Source organism: Nerophis lumbriciformis, linkage group LG24 (assembly GCF_033978685.3).
Source record: "Nerophis lumbriciformis linkage group LG24, RoL_Nlum_v2.1, whole genome shotgun sequence".
NCBI classification, from domain to species: Eukaryota; Metazoa; Chordata; class Actinopteri; order Syngnathiformes; family Syngnathidae; genus Nerophis; species Nerophis lumbriciformis.
The window spans coordinates 21,375,399-21,385,240 of NC_084571.2; the positions used below are offsets into that span (position 1 = coordinate 21,375,399).

Consider the following 9,842-nt stretch of genomic DNA (forward strand, 5'->3'; position numbering starts at 1 on the left):
TCTCAAAGTTGTCTAACAGTTATCTCTTTTCCCGATTTCAACTAAGAGCAAAATGAGAGATGAATGAGCTGGTCTCCAATATGTCTCAATTATGTCTCAGTGAGAGATACACATGGTTTTGTTTCTCACTACTCACTGTTTGAGTTCTCAGATGTCTCTTTTCTATTTCGGCAAAAAGAAAATTGATGAGTATTGTTTTCAATATGTCTCAATGATGTCTCAGTGAGAGATATACTTGGTTTTGTCTCTCACTGCTCACCATTTGAGTTGTCAGATATGCCTCTTTTCTATCTTAGGAAAAATAAATTAAAAATAAATTTTAATTGGCACAATTTAATTATACCTCAATCATACTCCAGTTTATCTCATGCCAATATTTGGAGTAAATAATTAATTCAGGCAATATGGATATATGGTCTGTAATCTATATGGTTTAATGCATAATGTTCTACTTAATTTGTTGATTTCTTATACACACGCCATGTGCAGTAACTCAGTGACTACAATTGTGAGATTTAAAACTGAACCCAAATAATACTGTTATGATCACAAGACACTTTTTAAGACCTTTTAACATTAGTGAACTTTCTAGAGCAGTGATTCTCAAACTCTTTTCACAAAGTACCACTTCAGAAAACCTTTGGCTCTCCAACCACCATGATATGAACTAATATTAAAATACAGTAGCGTAGTAGGCCTAAATATTCATTAAAAAAGACAGTGGTTTTATTTAACAAGTACATTTTAATATATTAGCCACTGAAATATTACAGACAATGCAAAAACTTAATCAACAATGATACTCCATATACAGTACATATTTACAGACTTTTACAGCATCCACGGCAACATCTCATCGGTGTGTATTTTCAGAGCATTTATAACATGACTTCATGTACCATTTGTTACACTATCTTGCAGCAAAGAAAAACCTGCATGTTTGAATTCACGAAGGAGGGCCCATTTGGCACATGATTGTGCTATGATAAAGAAGAAATCAATCTGTCCATACTTTGTTTGTCCGTCATTTGAAAAAAAAAACTGTAAAATTGTTTCTTCTATTACCTTTACCATAGTGTTTTGATGTGAGATAATTTCTCTTAACTTGTGCCCTGTGAAAGATGCTTACTGTTCCAGAGTTGATGCAGTGACCAGCATGTATTTGCAATGCAGAGAGGTGAACTGTGTCCAATAGAAGTTCACTAGGTGCTCCATATAGTTTAATCCTAGACAAATATTTGTTTTCCTGACAGAAACTATCATCTTTAGTCATATGTCTGTAAAATTCAGCTATGACATTCCCTGGTTTAATAGTTTGTGAAATAACAGGAATAGACTGCACAAGTTTGACTACATTTACCATCTGCATAGGTATATTTTGAGTACCATGTATGAGCCTTAACAAATATCAATTTTTGTCTTCATCGGTGTTCCAAGTGAGATGTTTTTAGGGTCACTAAGAGGACCACCCCTATCGACAAGCTGTTTGTAAACTTCTGCATCATATATATCTTCAATGTTGTTAGCATCTGCCTTCTTTCTGCTTAATCTGAAGTTAAGCTTCTCCTGAAAACCTGGCTTGAGGAACAATGACCTTATGTGAGCCTTAATTGGAACCTCTATAAAGGATGAGGATCTTTCTTCTGACACACTGGTCCCACAAGACAGACATTTTATTTGTTTACTTTCTAATGGCCCAAAACAATTACTGCAGTATTTATGTAATAAAATAGGCGATGATGCAGAGCGGGATAAAAGAAAGTTTTTGAACTTCTGCACACTGTTTAAGCAGTCTGCATTCAGACTATCGGGACAAAGCAACTTGAACATTTTCAGCAAATCGCTTATAGGGCCTTATCAGTGACTTTATGACAGTTTTCATAAGCCATGATGATCAGAAGGCACTCTGCCACGGTTACTGATGCATTGTCATATAATGGTTTGTCTGTTGTGTCCTTGATATTTGACTCTTCTGCACACTCCTCACTCAAACTATCTTCAAATCCTTCATTAAACATATGTCCGTCATTGTACATCCAATCCCCCATATCAGGGAGAGATTCCTCAAATGATTGAGATGGATCATACTCAGCATCGACATGTAGTTCAGTTGTTAGGCCATCAGGAGGATCTATGAGGGCTGATCTGGAAAATGGTTTTCCATTGTCTTTGATAGAGTCAAAAGTAGAAATATTTTCATGTGCTGAAATTAAAATAGAATAAAAATCATTAAAGGTTTTTTATAACATTTTGTCACAAGGCAAAACGTATAACATCTCAGCATATCGCTCACATTCTTACACTCAAAAGTTTGTCATATTTTAACAGGATATGCTTTGTGACAAAATTCACAGCAAAACATTAGATAGACACAGAAGACAGTGGGTGTACCTGGCAGGTAGGGAGAGGTTTGATGTTCCAGAGTGGTACATCCTGCATGGACACCTGGAGGTTGGATGTGTTCCATATGAAGAGCAGTGTTTTGGGCTCCTTTCGTTCCCCTGCTGCTACCTCCTGACACAAAGAAGAGGAACCAAAAAACTCTAAAAATTTAAATAATTAAAAGAAAAGAAGAAAATTGCGAAACAAGAAGCAAGTTGACATAAATTGAACACATTATACAAATCTAGCTAATGGAATGCATTTACTTTTTTCCCACATCTTGATCGCATTGTAGTTCATGTTTACGTATCTTCTGTGTTTGTGGTAACACATAATCCACAGTATTAAATGTAACTCATCACAATACAACACGCACTATAAAAAGAAAGTGTGGAACTTCAGTGATAAACAATGCCAATGATTAGTAAATACACAGCAGCAAACCAAACCTATGAGAAAGGATCTTGACGAGGGATGCAACATTATTGTAAATATTGCGTTATTTTGGTTTCAAAATTCTCACAATAATGCCGTGATGAGTGACGCTATCAAACGAGAACTCCCGTCAGTGTGTTTTTTTCTGACAATATTAAGTGGGCTGATCTGAGAAGTAAACTCGATCTCCCATGATAACCCGCGCAGTGTGGGACAACAAAGTTCAAACAGGGGACATTATATAGGGGCGAAAAAGAGGAAGTGTGCAGGAGTGACGGGAACGTTTGTGCTTCGTAGCTCGGAGGAATTGTTGCTGTGAAATATTTCTGTGCCTATAACTGCTGTGTTAGATTAAACTAAAATATGTGTGTTACTTGAAATTCTGGATGATTTTGCACCATTCCTTTGCACTTAAAATACCTGTTTATAATAATAAATAGGACTACAACATATGAACATTATGTTTGTATTCAATTACAGTAAGTGTGTTTATCCTAAACATTCCTGCCACTTCATTTAACACACGTTGACATGTTTGTAACAATATCTTACCGTGGCTTTAACACTGTGACGATATAATACCATGACATTTTGATATTGTTACATCCCTAATCATGACTTGATGTTACCTACCAGCCTTAACTTGAAGATGAAAGGTTCAAAGAAGATTAATTACACATGCTGAGATAACTCATATTTCAAGTTTCATTCTTCATATATGTGCTACTGTAATCAGGGTAAAAGAAAGCAATATTTCCATGATTGTTCCTGACAAACTGTGGACAGCTTTTTATCCATCTATCTGGTCTGTAAATCTCAATCAGAACTAATTCACATAAACAAAGAACACGCATATACATATAACTTACTTAGACATTGCTCATCAGTCTCCACATTCACATTGGTGGCTGCAGGAAGAAAAATAAAGTATCACATATTATATCTGCTGCCAGTTTAATGCACCACCACTATGCCAGTCTACTCACCAATTGTACAGTCCTTCTTGATCGTTTATTTGAGTCGACTTCTTTACCGGTTCTTCTCCATCGTTTTGCAGGTTTTCGTTTTGTCATTTTGACACTCAATACTATGTGAATACAAACAAAGGTTGCTGGAATACACAGTGGAACTTCTTGTAAATGTGAAACTCTATATTATGTTGAAGCAGTGTATGTTCAGTAATTTATATTGTTCCACTTCCAATGTTCTCTGTACATTTATGTCTATCATTGTTATTTCACTATGGGATGTATAAAGTGTAGCTTATCACTTGCGATGCCTCGGTGGAGGTAAGTATCATAGCTTCGACCAAGGTGGTTGCGCCGTTGAATGCGGCATTTATAGCTCTATTTTCGTAACACAGTGACGTTACATTAGTTTGATGAATAATAACTCGTGTGTGTTAAAGTAATTTAAATACCAAAACAAAAACAATAAATGGTATTACTTACTTTCAGTCGTTATTCCTTCGATGCTGAATTGTTTCCTCCAATCGATACAAGTCACATTCGCCCACTAAATGCGCATGCGTGTTTTCCAGGAAGAGCAAATATGATTGGACAGATTCATGGGGCGCCGTGCCAAATCTCGCGAGAATGTTGATGAGACAGATCCACATCTCAAAATTTAGATAAATTTGATTTTCTCCTTATATGTCCATCTGAAAATAGCCATTTTTGGCTATGTGTAACTTTCAAAGGAAGGCAATTCTGAAAATTCACGCCTTCTATCAGACAGCGGCGGACATGACGCGTTGTTTGCCATCAAGGTCAGAAGAAGAAGAGGCGGGAAAACAGTAGGTGGCGTAACATTTTAACGTGTGCGACGACCTCGAACGAAAACGAGGAAGAAGAAGAAAGAGAAGAAGACGCGGGAACGTTTTTGGAAACGACAACCGCAACGCTTGTGACAGAAGACTTGGAGAGGTAAGTATCCTAATATTTTTTAGTTGGTTAACCATGTAATGTTGTGAAGTGAAAATATTTAACTGTTGTGACAACGAGTGGTCCTTTGAGAGGTTGCGGTAACGCTAATGGCGTCTGCCCAGCAAGTAATGTTAGTATACATAATGACCTTCACAATTAGATTATACAGTGCATATTAATTTGGGGGTTTGACTTTAAACATTTTTATAATACTGTTGTAGGTAAAGTAACAATCGACAAAGAAGGTCCGGGCTGCATTTTATTGGTATGGCTGGCTAGTTGTAATAAATAAGATATGACATCCAAAAGTGTTCAATGATTAACAAATGTGTCCCGCCATTTTGAAAGCAGCAGTACATTTGCTTACTAGCTGGCAGTGCCGGTATGTATTGTATCACGCTATTGATCATATAAACTGCATATATATTGGAAAATAAAGTAGCTATGTGTATAAAATTTTAAACATTCATTCATTTAAATGAAACTAGCATTATCAGACAGGTCTTGTTAAGACTAGTTAGACTTAGACTTCCTTTTTATTGTCATTCAAATTTGACCTTTACAGTACAAATAGGAACGAAATTGTGTTACATAAGCTAATGGTAGTGCGGGATAAAAAAGCAATAAGGTGCATATATAAATAAATAAATAGGTTACTGTACGGATAAATATATTGCACTTTTTCACATGCGTCCACGTTTATGGATGTATGTTATATTGTCTTTTTTATTCCAGCGAGTTAATCCATTTTGGGGGGAGTTGAGGGGATAATTTCATTATGATGCGTTCAAGAGCCTTACGGCCTGAGGGAAGAAGCTGTTACAGAACCTGGAGGTTCTGCTTCGGAGGCTGCGGAACCTCTTACGAGTTACGTAATATAAGAATAATTTTCCTGTGATACATGTTTAAAAAGTTATGATTGTCTTAACCTGGTCAAAATGCACTAATTTATGGTCAACCTCTTCAATACAAAGTCATTGGGGCTCAATATTTTATTCATTACCTTTTTTGTTAAAAATGCCATAACTTTATTAATATGTACCCTATTATAAAAAGGTGCCATCAAGCCCCCCGCACCCCAAAATAGATAAGAATTAAAATAAGAATTAAACTGTCCGGGTTGAGTTTGTTTTTTTTACTATAGCCAGAACGATCATAAACAATCATTTTGTTAACTTGTTTTTGACAGAAGTTAAATATGATTTACCCAAAAAGTTAACATCCATATGAAGTGACCCCATATATGTACATACTTTCCATTTATATTATAGTTCCATCCATCTATCTATTTTCTACTGCTTTTTCCTTCCGTGTCGTGGGGGGTGCTGGAGTCTATCCCAACTGCGCTAGGGCGGACGGCGGGGTACACCCTGGACAAGTCAACACAGATCAACAGACAACATTCACACACTCGCGTCAATTTAGTGTTGCCAATCAACCTATCCCCAGTTTGTGATACAAAATTAATTTTTTCATTAACAGGATGGACAAAAAGAAAATGACAACATAAGAGGTTAAGAGTTCCCACAAAGAAAATTAAGGACCTGCATAATTCTCCTCCCCCAAATGAGCAATCTGGTAAATCTCTGTATGTGTGGCAAAGCGGACTACGGTTAAGCCAAATTGCCGTGTTACATGTAGCTAACAAACTGGAAAAAGGACTTTATTAGTTTGTTTAGTATTTAAAGAACAGCTGAGAATGCCACCTTGGGAAAGTCGCCCCAAGAAGGTTAGTAACAGTACCCTAATTGTAATGAGGCCACACACCTCTAAGACAGCGATGGGCAAGCTCATCCTACTGCATATGCTTTAAAATGCATATAGGGATGGGGAGAGGGAATAATCATAACATTGTTGTCCAAATGAGGTGACAAATACCAGTCCAAATTTTTATACTCAAATAAAAAATGTTAAACACTTTCTCTTTTGCACTCTCTCTTTCAGGGTGTTTGGCCTTCGTCAGATGGGAGGACGGTTATACCGGCAAAATCTTTACTGGAGCAGACATTTTGTCAAGAGATGAAGCTCCTGTGCAGATCTTAGATCTTAGAACAGGAGATTCTGTTTTAGCAAAGTGGTCAGATGGTAAATTTTATAGGGCAACTGTTGAATATATTTCAGGAAAAGTGACGGGGGACTTGTAACAGGCAGCAACACTGTTGGACCACCACCACCACCCTATGGGTAAGATTGACATTTATTACCTCATGCCTATGGGGCTACAAGTTCAAAACTTTTCATCTTTATAAAATCAAATTTGGTGAATTTCCAAACCAAAAAAACAGCATTAACTGAAATATTATTTTATCTGCCATCAAATAATTGTTTCAGTAAATAGTATGTGAATGACAAATACAAATATTTAATGTATTTCATTGCCAAAACCCCAACATCTGTATCCACTTTGATTTCAGGATTAAAAGTTCTGAACTTGTGGACCCTGAAAACAATTATTTGCCATCATTTTATTACTTTTTAATCATGGTCAAAATGTTCATAGAGTGTAAATATCCACTCTACAATCTCATGTGTCAAAACTAGGGAGTAAAAAAATTAACATTTCATGTCATGGTTACAATTGTTATCACAGTATTGATAAATGTGCTCAAGAAGTACTTGAACACACACTGAAATCTTATAAACAAGTTTTATTGAGGAAAAAAAAATGTTACACAATATATACTTTCGTAACAGAAGAAATCTAAGTTTTTAAACATTCAGTTTCACGTCAAAATATCAATTCCGCATTTTTAAAAATTAAATATAAATTAAAATATATAAAAATATAAATAAAAGTAGTGTAAGGATGGGGGTTGAAGGATGAGTGTCAAAAAACAGAGCTAACTTTGCTTTCTTATCAGCCATCGAGCATTAACTAAACACCCGTGGGTTCTCAGAGCAGCACACAACACCAGAAGGACAAGATCACGGGTACAAGCGGCCGAAATGAGTTTCCTCCGCCGGGTGGCGGGGCTCTCCCTTAGAGATAGGGTGAGAAGCTCTGCCATCCGGGGGGAGCTCAAAGTAAAGCCGCTGCTCCTCCACATCGAGAGGAGCCAGATGAGGTGGTTCGGGCATCTGGTCAGGATGCCACCCGAACGCCTCCCTAGGGAGGTGTTTAGGGCACGTCCGACCGGTAGGAGGCCGCGGGGAAGACCCAGGACACGTTGGGAAGACTATGTCTCCCGGCTGGCCTGGGAACGCCTCGGGGTCCCACAGGAAGAGCTGGACGAAGTGGCTGGGGAGAGGGAAGTCTGGGCTTCCCTGCTTAGGCTGCTGCCCCCGCGACCCGACCTCGGATAAGCGGAAGAAGATGGATGGATCGATATCAAAAAATAGGATCCAAACAAAATTTATGGAACGCTCGCCTCGGCCGCAGGTACTTGCTGTTGCTCTTGCCTAAACGCCGCAGTGAATTTTAGGACAGGGAAACCAAAACAAGCTTGCTAGTTAGCATAATTAGCATCATCGAGCTAGCTTACTTGTTGTTGATACTGTTACGTGATTGGCTGTTGGCGTATCCCTTCCATTGCTCAGTAAATACTGTTAACTGATTGTCTGTTATAGCATGTCCCTCCCATTGCTCAGTGACACTTCCTGTTTTCTGTTTCCTGGGTTCCCAAAGCGCGAGTGACCTCATGCAGCGAATCTTGCTTGCTCAAATATTTTATCAAACGCATTTAATATTTATATCATTATGTGTCTATTGCGATATATATTTATTGTTTTATTGGCCCAGGGCTATGTAGTATTGATTCTTAAAAAAATATTTTCGGGGCTTGCGTGGGAGCACTACGTGCAGATAGAAATGTTCCTCTTTTTTGTAAATTTTCCTCTTTTGTCAAAGGGTGCTCACATGCCTGTACTTCCTGTGTGAAAGAAAGTAGGTAAGGCGGAAATCTCAATATGCCATAGTTTAAAAACATTTTTTAATCCAAATATAAGTACTGGTTTGACAGTTTATACTTAATTGTACATTTCATAAATAATCCTGAGATATATAAAGTAATAACTTTTTGGTGATAGTCAATGTTATGTAGAACTTAATATTGTAAAATCTGTCATAATCTGTTGGTATTGTTGACTAAGTGAGTTGTCTATTTCCTTGCAGTCAAGAAGATTTCATCTTCAGTATTGGTCCAGTTCCTTTGTCTTTGATGTGAAATGTTTTTGTTTAGGAGTACTGTACAGAATGATTGTAGATATGGTCAATTTTGGTCATGGTACATTTATTTTCATTATTGGTACCGTCCATCATAGAGTGAGGAGAACAAATCATTTATACACTGCTGATTTTGTAGTTTGAGGTCTGTTACTTTTATTATTATTATTATTATTATTATTATTATTATTATTATTATTATTATTATTATTATTATTATTATTATTATTATTATCATTATAGGTACACTTCAATTGTAAGTGATACAATCCAAAACAAAAATCCATAAAATCACATTGTATGAATTTTTTTTAAGTAATTAATGTGCATCTTTTTGCATGATATCCATATTTGATACTTCAAATATACCCCCAAAAGAGGTTTCTAGGTGATCAATTCCATGGAAAAACATGCAAATTACCTGAAAACATACAATGTGATTTTTTGTTTTGTTTTATACTTTGCAGTCTATTAAATACTTGTTCTCCTCACTGTACATAGACTAAGGTCCACTTTGGCCGCTGGAGGTTAAAATGTGGGTCATTTCAGTAATTTTTTTGTAGTTCAGTATTTCTCATCTCTTTTGACAGGAGAGATGCAGGCAACCCATCTGTCGAGGACACTATCTCATATCGACCGCAGGCAGAAAAATCATGGACGCCATGTGATGGATGTTGGGAGGAGTTTGAAAAAATCCTGCAAGAAAAGCAACAAATCGAAGAAGTCCTCTTGAAAATAGGCAAGTAATTCATGCTAATTTATTCATGATGTAATTATTTTGTTTACGTAAATTTGTGATTTGGCCTTGAACACATTATTTTCTCATTCGGGTATTGTTTGTGCTATTTTTTCCCTTTCAGATCCGGACCAAGTCAGAGTACTCCAAACTCTCTGCGACCTTGTTAGTGACAAATACAGCGACGGCCCTCCTCAACAAT

The 9,842-nt window shown here is 36.9% G+C and overlaps 1 long non-coding RNA gene across 1 annotated transcript; it reads left to right on the forward strand.

The window, feature by feature from the left end:
• Positions 1-6,276: 6,276 nt before the first annotated feature.
• Positions 6,277-9,585, forward strand: LOC133620622 (uncharacterized). Its single transcript, XR_009817540.2, has 3 exons — positions 6,277-6,320; positions 6,687-6,926; positions 9,495-9,585. It is a non-coding gene; the product is annotated as an uncharacterized lncRNA (long non-coding RNA).
• Positions 9,586-9,842: the final 257 nt, after the last annotated feature.